Source organism: Apteryx mantelli, chromosome 6 (assembly GCF_036417845.1).
Source record: "Apteryx mantelli isolate bAptMan1 chromosome 6, bAptMan1.hap1, whole genome shotgun sequence".
NCBI classification, from domain to species: domain Eukaryota; kingdom Metazoa; phylum Chordata; class Aves; order Apterygiformes; family Apterygidae; genus Apteryx; species Apteryx mantelli.
Window position 1 is genome coordinate 51022361 of NC_089983.1, and position 12140 is coordinate 51034500.

General features: G+C 41.3%; 1 long non-coding RNA gene across 5 annotated transcripts; it reads left to right on the forward strand.

Annotated features, from left to right (window-relative positions):
- The first annotated feature begins 131 nt into the window (after positions 1–131).
- Positions 132–8608, forward strand: LOC106486562 (uncharacterized). Of its 5 annotated transcripts, none has more exons than XR_001292907.2 (6): positions 132–256; positions 857–973; positions 4243–4366; positions 5338–5580; positions 5794–5894; positions 6142–8608. It is a non-coding gene; the product is annotated as an uncharacterized lncRNA (long non-coding RNA). The 5 variants fall into 5 exon arrangements; XR_010884518.1 differs by lacking the exon at positions 5338–5580 and adding an exon at positions 5621–5699 and having other exon boundaries at positions 6142–8607; XR_010884521.1 differs by lacking the exon at positions 5338–5580 and adding an exon at positions 5621–5699 and having other exon boundaries at positions 6145–8607.
- The last annotated feature ends 3532 nt before the right edge of the window (positions 8609–12140 follow it).

Genomic DNA, 12140 nt, shown 5'->3' on the forward strand with positions numbered 1-12140 from the left:
TTACAGAGATAAGAAAGACTGAAGCAAAGTGGCAATGAAAAGAGATTTCAGTAAATGTTCATAGGTTAGCAGGCCTTCAGCCCTCTGGTAAATTTGATAATATCCCACTTACATTTTGTTTGAAGGCCTTAAGCATCTATGTTTTGCTGGAGTTCTGTGCAGAGATGAATTTCCTCTTGGGCAAGGAAGTGTCTACCTTTGAGCATTTGACACTCCCAGTTTGGGTGGTGCTTGACAGCTATTTTGGAATTTGGTGGTGAGTAGCTTTGGATGGTCTGGAATGAAATATAGTATGTGTTATTAAATGCACAAACTTACTGCAGTCTGAATTGAGAGTGAGTGATTTCTGGCTCTTGTGTGAAGGAATGCAGCAGATGAAATGGCAAAAAAAATTACACATGGCTAATCTGTGAAGTTACAATAAAAGGGAACTGTAACGAAAGACTTAGAAAAAATATTAAGTGTTGTTTTAAAGACTCTATCCCTTCCAGGCTGTATTCGTGCAAGCTGTCCCCTCTAAGCGGTATGCCCAGATTTGCAAATCATCCCAAATCCAGTGACCCCTCCCTCGTGTACAAAACTCAAACATTCCGATAACTGGTAACACAAAAGCCAGAGCATTTACTGAGTTCGTCTTTAGATTTAATGGTAGAGGAGTGTGCTTCTGGAATGTTAAAATTCTTTGTTCTAATCCCAGTGTCTTCTGCAAGGCTTGCATTGTGACTGTTCCTCTTGTACATAACACCCATAAAAGGTTCACAGTAAAGTGACCCTTTGTTTTGACAATCTCACTGTCCTTGGTGTCCATCATTTCAACATGCTGCCATTGCTCATGTTTCCTCTCTGCATCTGGTAGACCATCCTCTCTTCTTCACTGTGAGCAGGACAGATACTTGCAGCTGATCAGTTTAGCTGGAGGACAGTTCACTTCATACTTTTGGATGACTTGTGAGTTAAATCTTCTTGATGGAAGGTAAGCATGATGGGATTCTTTGCAGACACACAGAGTTCCATTGGTTCTGCTTTTATGCTATTTGAATTTCAAGGCCTAAAACTTTGTCTGACTAGTTCTTGTCTTCCCTACTCTCAGTTGAAAGGCTGCTGCTATGCCAGTGTTCTGCAGAATATGTTACTGGAGCAGGCACGTACCTGGCATCAGTTTTCAGTCTTGTGCAGCTACTGTAAACTGTAAAGGAACTTTGGCTTCCATTTTCACCAGTCATAGTTTTCCCTTTATTCAGCAAAACCATTCAGACAGCAGTGATTCAACATGCTAGTGAGTATATTTATTATTCATGTCAAAACTGGACATAGACTGCTGGCTCCTTCCACTCCTGATGGATTTTAGTGGAAAAAAATCAGATAACTTTATTATTAACAGAAATTTCAATCTGGCACTTCATTTTTAAGATTTCCAATTTTAGTTCATTTTGGGGGTTGAAGAGAAGAACTATTAGAATTATGAAGTCCAAGTATTTCCTATTTTCCAGCTCTTCTTGTTTGCTGAGACTTCAGAGAATGTTATAGGGGTTTATGATTCATATATCAAGCAGAACTTATAGAAATTTCAATAGCTGTTAATTATTATGCATATACCATTTTTGCCACGAGAGGTTGCTGTATGCTTACAGTCCATCTGCATCAGCTTCTGCCAGCTGAGCTAGCCTCTGAAAACAGCTATTTTCCTCACAGTGAGGTAGGTACATCTTAATTTTCACGAAGTTTGTTGAAATAGTTTCAAAGAAAAGTAATAGATTAATTTCTGAACGTATCATTTGGCTTTTCACAGAGGACATGACTTCCTAGAAGCTGTAAAAATACAAAGGGTGTAATTTATTGGTAACAAAAAGTGGTATATGATTCCATACCCTTCCTACATTCTCTATGTTCGTAGCTGTAACCAATTACAAATGAAACATAAGACAAGGAATACAGGAAAATGCATGCGATACTGGTATTAGACTGCCTTCTATAGATAATCAAGATTTGCTGGTTTTGTATATGCTTTCATCTTATGTTTCTAAACATGGAAATTTCAGAACCAATTTATTGCTCCGTTAACCAGGCAATGTTGAAAAGTTGGATACAGCATTTCATATTCAACAGTTATGCAAAAAGGCATGAAACTTCTGAAGCTGACATCATTTATACCCAATGCTTTTCTTTTGTATTTTAGGCTTACTTATGGTGATTACTTCAGTAGTTATTTTTATATGAAAGAACAATTAAGACTTTTTCTAAACTATTATAATAAATTTGATTTTTTTAATATCATTTTAGTTGCACAATATACGTTTACTGCATACTGAAATAGAACAGGCACTAAAATTAAGAATGACTTTAATTTTTAATTCCAATCTTCCACTTCCACTGCTCATAACTTTCTGAAATTCCTTCTAGTTTGTTTTCCATATTTGGTATCTTTTTTCAAAGATAAAGAGTTGGACCAAACTCTGAGCTATCTTTAAGCTACACAAGCATGAAATATTTCTTCTCTGTATGTTACTGTCAAGAAATGTTCAAAACAATCCGAAGCTAGAATATCTATTAAAAAGCAGCTGAAACTAAAAAAAAAAACTTTCAACTTGCTGTATTCTATGGATTTCAGCCGTAAAAAGTAAAACAAGTCAAAAAGCCAAATTCAGAATGAGATGATTTTGTTTCACTTGGAGGTGTTCAGAGATGCCAGTCAGAGATGAAGTAGGTATGTAATTGTTTAAACTCTCCGTGATGGTGTGTATGCATTTGAACCCTTCTGTTTAGTAGTTTTTTGAGTTTTCTGAAAGATAGTAATTTAAAGTACTACAGGGAGCTCTCCAGTTATGTTGAAAACTCTAGCCCTTAGCCCTTTAGTTGCAGCCTAAAACTGGCCTTGCTATCTTGAGCTGTAATGATTTCTTAACTGAATTAAATCCGCAAAAGATAAATAAGCAAAGGTGTTTTAAACTGCTGTAGATATATTTGTCATGATATATGTACAACTATGACTTCATTCAGGAACTTAATTGAAGGAGAGCTTTGTTCAAGATGCCTTTTTTTAGTAAGAAAAGAAAAAGTGGAGCAGGGTCTGCAAGCTGCAGGCCTTGACTGTAAGGAATTTAGAAACTTGACTAGCAAAACTGGAACGCATATACTGTCCTGTACAAACAAGCTCACACTTCACAAATCGATAAACATTAAGCTCACAGCTAGTAGGGACTACTATGGATGGTAGTATGATAATGAACTTTAACTAAGCCTACTTTTACTCTCAGAAGGATCAACAAGGACAACTGACCTTTGGCACTTTCCCCAGCTCTCATAAAACCTTTCAGTAGCCTGGTGGATGTATTGTGCCTTCAAATACTGCCAGTGAGGCAGAAAGTGTTCTCTTGCCATTATGGCTCATTACCTGATTAAAAACAAATTCTCCTTGTAAAGAACAGTTCATAATATTTGTAACAAAAATTTGAAAGAACACTGTTTTCACTATGCTTTGTTTCCAGCTTGATGGAGAGAGGAAAAAAAAATGCCCCTGAGAAGGACCTCAGTAGCATTGATCTTTTCAAAACTAAGCTCTAAAAACTATAAGAACAGATTATCATCTGTTTCCAAACAAAAAAAATCCATTGAATCTCTCTGAGACAGTCTTTCTCAACAGAATCTTCAGAAACCTTAAATTAGTACATTATAACACTGTATGTCTGACCTATTGCCACAGAAGTACAGGGAAAAACTATACTAGTGAAATTGCACAAATTACCAGCCATAAGCACAACTCTCCTTATTTTATTGACTGTTTTCATTGGATGCTTCATTCAGTATTTTCCACTTAGGGATTGATTTCCAGACAAATACTATTAGAATTTCTTCAAATATAAAACATTTGTGTCCCTAATTCTATGATCTTATTACCGGTTGGAGCAAATACTTTATATAGAGCAATCTTTGATACACTTCCATCTTCAACAGTGCTTTTTCTGAACTGGTGCTCTATGCTAAATAAATACACTAAATAAAAAACAAAATAATACAAAAAAATCCTGCCCTCTGCACCGGTCTACATCAACTAGCTATTTTGTACAGGGAAGACACGAATGAGAGAAAAGAGAGAGAGCCTAAAGGGCAAAGAAGAAATTCTAACTTGTCTCAAATTGGTCTCTAAGACATGTTACTAGCATCTGGTTGTTATTGCCTTCTTTTGCAGCAATTTTGCTTCCGCCTTTATATTCTGTCGTCATATTGTTGTTTTTTTTTCTTCAGGTGACTCCTTAAAGAAATGGGAATACTTGACTGCCAGTAGATGAATTGTCATAGCAGGAGCAGAGAGACAGCCAGAAAGTCGTAAGGAGATGAAATGTCTTAATCATCAGACCAAATCTTTCAGGTAAGTAAAAAGTCAGTTTTCACTTATTTCAAAGTGTTTACATATACCTAAAAGGAAATTTTGGCATGCTTACTAGTCCACTAGCAGTCTGGGTAGCCACATCATCACTTACTGCTTGAACAGTAAAGACACATCTGTATCATGCAAAGGATTCTCTAGTTCAGATCTTTAAATATTTCAGACCATTAATTCAAACCTTTTAACATCTTGATATTTTTGTACACAGGAAATGAATAACAGCTCACTCTTTTTCAGTAATTGCCTTTAGAGCTGTGGAAGTTAAAACAGGGCTCTATGAGAAATTCAAAATGAACAGGAGTTCTCATAGATGTAGGGATTTGTCACATGCGTTCATGAATTTCAAACAGGAGGTTACATAAGGTGCACTACGATTTTCACCCTACACTAAATTGTATTGCTTTTTTCATTTCCTGTAACCACAAGTAATTTTTAAAATATGCAGTCTCTCATAGGGTCCCTTAAAAGATTCCCCCATGTTGATTTGATTACTGAAAGTGAGGCAAAGTGTGTGTAGTGAATATGTTTTTTTTCTAATTAGTAGCCCTTATCAATATCTCAAATACCAGTGGTCCTTCAGGAATTCAGAGGTGTGACTACGCGCAGATTTCCTGCAGGAGCAAGGCTAGAATCCAAATTCTACTTGTTCTGAAAGTACAAGCCTTGCTTCTGAGCTAATGTAGAGTTTTTATTACCCATTAATATTTTAGAGACCTGCAATACATGGTTCAGCTGTTTTGTTTCTCTTGTCACTCAGCGCTAGGGTACACACTTCCTCTCAGTTCATATGACTGTACGCTGCTGGGATAGATGTATTTGAAGAGAAGTATCCTAGGTTTTTTCCTCGTGGTGCATGTATGCAGTTGGCTGTCTTTGAGCAATGTCTATATATGTGTGTTCATGGATCATTACACCTGCATGGACTGAATAAAACACCACTGTTCTTATTCCAGACAAAGTTTACTACCCATCTCTTGCTGCTTTTCTGATTCACTGGAGCAGCAGAAAAGAGACAATCTACCCAGCCACCAAAAAGTCAAGCAGAAGTTAAATAAGGAATTAATGCTAATCTGCAATTGATCCATAAAGATGAAATAGAAAACTGTTGGGTTATTTAGATCTACTCTTGCAATGCTGTACCTCTGACTTACAATTCAGCCTTCTGTGTTCATTGCCAGTCCAGCTTCTGTAGTGAGGTATGAGATGTAATTCCTACCTTTTTCTTTCTTTCCTAAGCAGTCTCTGTTTCTCCATAATGAAGCTGTGCTGATTCTGGCTAAAAAGTAATAAACAGAAAATCCTTTAGGACCCGGGTGTAAGTACACATTCACAGAATAAATCCACCTTCCCTTCAGAACAGCAATTCTTATGGTAAATTATAAGGGTTATTTGTCATCCTCCTTCCCAAGCCTCTCAGAAGTATACTCCTGGCAAACTGACAACAGAACAGCACATAGAAATGCTGAGTGCCGTCCAAGGTGCCGTCTGCAAGACCACACCTTACACAGAGGTCAGTTTCTGATAAATTTTGGAAAAAGTACGTAATAGAAGGGGTTGGAAATAGGTGGACAGAAGGGAAGCAAAGCATAGGAAAGGGGAAGAATTGAAACTGAGCTGGGAAACAGTAGACAGAAAAGAGCACAGGAAACAAATTATTAATGGAAGCAATTGCAATAAATGTGATGACATTCAGAATATTTTACTTGATATCACTGATTAATATTTTTTATATTTATCCTATTAACACTGTTATACAGCAGCATCTACACCTTTGACAGCTCTTTACAAAGAAGTATCATAGGAGACTGAACATCACCAATATGGATAAGTTCCGATGTGTGTTACCAGCGAAATAACTGAAGCTCTGCAGGATTTGCTGTGGACAGCAATTGCAAGAGCTTATCCAGTGCATGTAGTGAAATAGGCGTTGTTTGTAACTTGATACTAAGCTTCATTCTTGTTTTGTCCTGTTAAGCCATGTAACCAACTTTTAGCCTGGTTTCATAAACAGGCCTATATAATCCCTGTATTTGCATCTGTGTGCTTACCTACTTGTTCCCCTTCCTCTCTTTTCCTGAATACCTTTTGAACATGTTGGCCCATTTCAAGCAAAACTAACTGAGGGTAATAATACAATGAAATGTTATTAGCTGAAAATAGGTGGCCAAGGTGGAAAAACCTTCTGCTGTTCTCCCATTATGCAAAGGGTAACATCACAAACAAAAACAGAATGAGACTCAGATAATTGCCTATTGGATAAATACTATGAATGCCATTTTTACAGAAAAAAATAAAAACATAAATCAGAACTCACACCTTAGACATCTGCAAATCCAACAGAGACACAAAGCTATTGAATACAAGGTGTTGTTGATTCTACTCGCTGTAGAACAAGTTGTTTTCTTCAATTCAGTAAATCAAGAATTTTCTATCAAATTATTATTCTGTGTGAGACTGAATCTGACAGGATAAAAGCAGCTATATTGAAGGGAAGCTCCTAAAAGTTATAAAGTTATCTTATTTGAAGGAGTCCTCCAAAACCAAGCATTAGAATAGAAGCTTAAAAGGAGAGGCCCAAGCTAACAAAAACAACAGTGAAACTGAGCAGGAAAAGTGAGAAATCTGATTTATTTCCCTTGTCCCCAGTGTTAACTGTGCTACCATTATATTTCAGCTTGGTCTGAGGTTCCTGTTTTCCAAAACAGGTCTTTAAAACTGTTAGAAGCTTGCACGATAAACATGAGACTATGAGGACAGCCATAACCTCTGTGGGAAGAAAAGAGAAGAGCCAAAGAATTTCAGTGGCTGGAGAATGGACAAATAATCCGAACAGACGAGTGGAAGGAGCAGAGGGTGGAACAGTGAAAGCAGAAAAACAGCTGTGAGCTAAACTCTTCCCTAGAGGAAGCTACTGATGAGAGCAAAAGTTTTTCAGTTGCTGTGATCAAAAGTATTGCTCTACTGACACAAATAGGGAAGTGCTGAAATCAAGCCCCAGTTAAATATATCTAGATGCCGAGCTTTTCTGTGGAACAGCAGGACCTAAGTCCAGCTGACTCCATTCATAATACTGTTTGAAAAGCTTCTGGATTTAGATGCAGAGGAAGAGAGATACCACAGACCTGACGAGGAATGTATCCCACAACAGCAGAGTCATAGCTCTCACTGTTTTTTGTCTCAGATTTCAGAGATGGAAACAAAATCATAAAAGGCTGCCAGAACTAAAAAACTTCCTCTGAGAGGTAGAAAATTCCTTTCTTTCCAGACATAGGCCTAATCACAGAAGCAACAAGGAGGGAACAGAACGTGATTAACGTGATTCCCCATAGGAAGGAAGAAAAGCTGCTCTTCTGTATCCGGCCAAGCTGAGTGGTACGTGGCATTCTACCCTTGTTTTGGGACAAGCCTGCGGCTACTAAGCTACTGAAGTCAAAAATGAAAGAACTGCGAGATAACAAACAGCTCTGCTGTTAGAACCCAGAGAGGCTTTGTCTCCGTTATATTCTGCCCTTCTAATACCACAGAAGTCAATCACGTTAAATATTCCTGAGAGGATGCCCTTCTTGTATGTGAACCTGTAACTTGTTTCTGAGCACATACATGGGTTCTCTTCTGTACCCCTTACAGACACATTGAAAGAGTCTCTGTGAAATGTATGTACAGCATGGAATTCTCTGGCACTATAACAACTGTTGTGCGGTTAAATTCAGAATTAGTTTGTCATGGTGAATTAAATATGAAAATAAATCATAGTTTGCCCAGCAAACCCTTACTATTATGTATAAATATATTTTGTATTGTCCCTACATTTTCCTTTTTTGGTGTGAGGAAGATTTATCTTTTCACTGATCATATGAAACTGTATTATAGAAATTCTGCGTGTGAAAGCTAAACAGTTTGGCCTTTATGTGGAGAAGAGTTGCAGTACTGGACATTTGAGGTGAAAAAGGCAGCTGTTTGTGATTGGGGGAGAAAAGCATATTGGATTAATGTTTCTGCTAAAACTATCAACTGTGATGTTCATAATGATGCCATTCAAACTGTCACTGCCAGGCCTATGTCTTTACTTATTAAAAAAAAAAAAAAAGCTTTAACACATTAATTTGAGATGATTGTCTAAATTTAAAAAAAAACAACTAGAGATAATGCTCTGGACTGGTTACTTTGATATAGCTAATCATGATTACAACAGGTAGCACTGACCTCAATTAGCTGCACCAAAGTAAAAATATCTGTACCTCATTTCCAGTAGGATTTTACACTGGCAGAACTATTTCAAATTACCTCTCTTGATATAACAATTCTCCTGTTTTTTTTGAAATTAAGATGTCTTAAGTTTGAACATTAAAAGCCCCTGGAATGCCATCATGCTACTCAGACGTACAGTTTTAACATATCCTTTGAGTTATGCTGAGATCTTTGCATCATTTATGTTCTGCTCATCTGATTGATTTTTAATTCTAAGTTTCATATTTTTAAAGCATTAAGTAAACATAAAAGATTTCAGAGTAGAATTCTGAAGTTGGGAAATAAGAGATTACTAAGTAACAATTACTTAAATACGTTTCTCTGACAAACACAAATTATTTATATTGAGTAAAGGCTCTGACAGGTACACAATGGCAGATTAAAAAGGGATGGCTGAAGTTGTTGCTTTCAACCGTCTTTACCACCCTTCAGGCCAGAAGTCTCATCAACTGTGAAGCAACTGCATTTTTTTCATCCTAAAGTAATTTGACCTTATCTGGTTTATTACTACAGTTTTCTAAACCAATATATTAAGGTAAACTGTCCTTATTTGTCTTACCTTAATATGCTGGTCTGAAAAAGTGGCAGCGCAGGAGCTGTTTCATGAGTACAGGAGATGTCCCTGCCTTGAGGACAACACAAGGGTGGGATGGTGCAAGGGAAACGGCCGTTTCAGACATCCCTTTTTAATTCACTCTTGCACAGCTATTGAAAGTTTCACTAATACACAGCAGGAGTAAGAGATGCAGAACTGGACCTTGTATTTTAAATGACAGAAGTTCTTAATTAATGTCACTAGTCTATTTTTTATTTAAAAATGCAGGAGAAGTTAATTTTCCATTTTATGACAAAGAAAACATGAGTATAACCAGGTTTTGATAAAAAGAATTCGGTATTTATTTTTACCAGTATTGCCATATGCTTTTGTTAGTGATCTCCAGGTGAAATAAGCTTTGATTAAAAAAAAAGGGGGGGGAAGGGGAGGAAATATTCTAGGGATCACAAAACATAAAGAAAAAATAGAAAATTAATAATTTGTATAAATAAATATAATTAAATAGTGTAAATATATTGGTGAAAAAAGAAACTTAGGCAAACAGGAATGATTCATTACATCATCTATGAAAATACACAGGAAAACTCCAGAAAATGAGTGCTCAGACTGTAAAGTCAAACTCTGAGTTTAGAAAATGCCTGAGTTAAGGACTGTAAAAGTTTAAAAAGCCTTTAATGTCTAGCTGTTTTTCCATTACTGTAATTATACATCATAATCGAGTTACCACAGCTGTCTTCTGATGAGCTAAACATTTTAAGACTCTTACTGCAAGGCATTATCTTCAGCCTTCAGCTCATTTTTGCAGCTCTTTTCTGCACCCTAATTTTTCAGCATCTTTTCAAATACGGATGCTGAGATGGAAGCATTATTCCAGGACTGGTTTTACCAAAGCAATGTTCAGAGTAACATCACTTCTCTGCTTATGCTTACTAATCCTATGTTTATGCAGGCAATGAATGTATTAGTTTCTTTTGCTACAGCAACACCCATGGGGATTGCCCATGCGTTGCAGCCCCAGATCCTTTCAAAGTGCTGCTTCCAGGACGGAATACCTCCCCTTCAGTATCGTGGCACTGCGTTCCTCTCAAACGCCTGCTAAATGTGTTTTGAATTTTGCTGCCTTAAATGCATTTCGTGGCCCAGTCTAACAAGCAGTTCAGATAACGCTAAGAGGTGGTCTGCCATTATCATTAATATTCCACCTGTCTTTGTCCTTTGCAGATCTTGTCAGCAGGGATAAATTTTCAGATTGTTGATACAAAGCAGCTGAATTATTTGAAGTGTGATCGCCATGCTATGAAGCGGTACGAGCGACCCCGTGCAGCGCGTGGCAGGTTGCTGGGTGCTTGCGGTCCCCTTGCGCGGCGTGGCGTGGCGCGGCGTGCCGGAGGATGGGGCGTCGCCGCGCAGCTCGCGCGGTCCCCCGGCCACCAGCTGCGCGTTCAACATTCCCAGCCTGTTTAGGATCACTGCCATTCTAGCAAACTGTCGAAAAACATGAGAAAAAGATTACAGAACAGATATTCAAAAAGTTTTGAACAGCAATACTGATATGTCTGAATTAAAGTCAGACCCTGATTCGGAGAGCCATCCCATCCGAGGTGGCTGTAAGGCAGGCTTGAATGTTTTTCTAAACACGAAACATTTTGCAACCTGTCTGAGAAGAAATGTAAATTCTCGGGGGGAGGGGGGGAGCACACACCTGTGCAGCACACCCGCTCCGCTCCGCGCAGCCCCGGACGGGCCCGGCCGCCGGGCAGCCCGCGCTGCCCCGCCCCGCGCCCGGCCCGCGCCGCCCCGCTCCTCTCCGCCCCGCTCCGCGCGCGGCCTGTGGCGCCCCGGCGGGGCGGCGGACGGGCCGGCCCCGGGCGCCGCCGCTGCGCCTCCCCGCTTCTGCCCCGAGGCGGCCCCCGCCGTACGGGCTCTGGGCGGGGGGGGCTGTGGTGAGGGGCGGCGCGGTGGGGCTGTGGTGCGGGGCGGTGGTGAGGGGTTGTGGTGAAGGGCTGTAGTGCGGGGCTGCGGTGAGGGCTTGTGGTGCGGGGTTGTGGTGAAGGGCTGTGGCGAGGGGCTGTGGTGCGGGGTTGTGGTGAGGGGCTGTGGTGAGGGGTTGTGGTGAGGGGTTGTGGTGAAGGGCTGTGGCGAAGGGCTGTAGTGCGGGGCTGCGGTGAGGGGTTGTGGTGAAGGGCTGTAGTGCGGGGCTGCGGTGAGGGGTTGTGGTGAAGGGCTGTAGTGCGGGGCTGCGGTGAGGGGTTGTGGTGAAGGGCTGTAGTGCGGGGTTGTGGTGAGGGGTTGTGGTGAAGGGCTGTGGTGCGGGGCTGCGGTGAGGGGTTGTGGTGAAGGGCTGTGGTGCGGGGCTGCGGTGAGGGGTTGTGGTGCGGGGCTGCGGTGAGGGGTTGTGGTGCGGGGCTGTGGTGAGGGGCTGTGGTGAGGGGCTGTGGTGCAGGATTGTGGTGAGGGGCTGTGGTGAGGGGCTATGGTGCGGGGTTGTGGTGAAGGGCTGTAGTGCGGGGCTGCGGTGAGGGGTTGTGGTGCGGGGTTGTGGCGAGGGGCTGTGGTGAGGGGCTGTGGTGAAGGGCTGTAGTGCGGGGTTGTGGTGCGGGGTTGTGGTGAGGGGCTGTGGCGAGGGGCTGTGGTGAAGGGCTGTAGTGCGGGGTTGTGGTGAAGGGCTGTGGCGAGGGGTTGTGGTGCGGGGTTGTGGTGAGGGGTTGTGGTGCAGGATGGTGGTGCGGAGCTGTGGTGAGGGGCTGTGGTGAAGGGCTGTAGTGCGGGGCTGCGGTGAGGGGTTGTGGTGAAGGGCTGTGGCGAGGAGCAGCCCGTCCCTGCGCTCCGCTCCGCTCCGCCCCGCCCCGGCGCGGGCGCTCCCGCCCCGCGGGAGCCGGTGCTGTGGAGGGACGGCCGTGGGGGTGCGCGGGGCGGGGCCGCCGCCGCCCGCTCCCAGTGAGCTCATCCCGC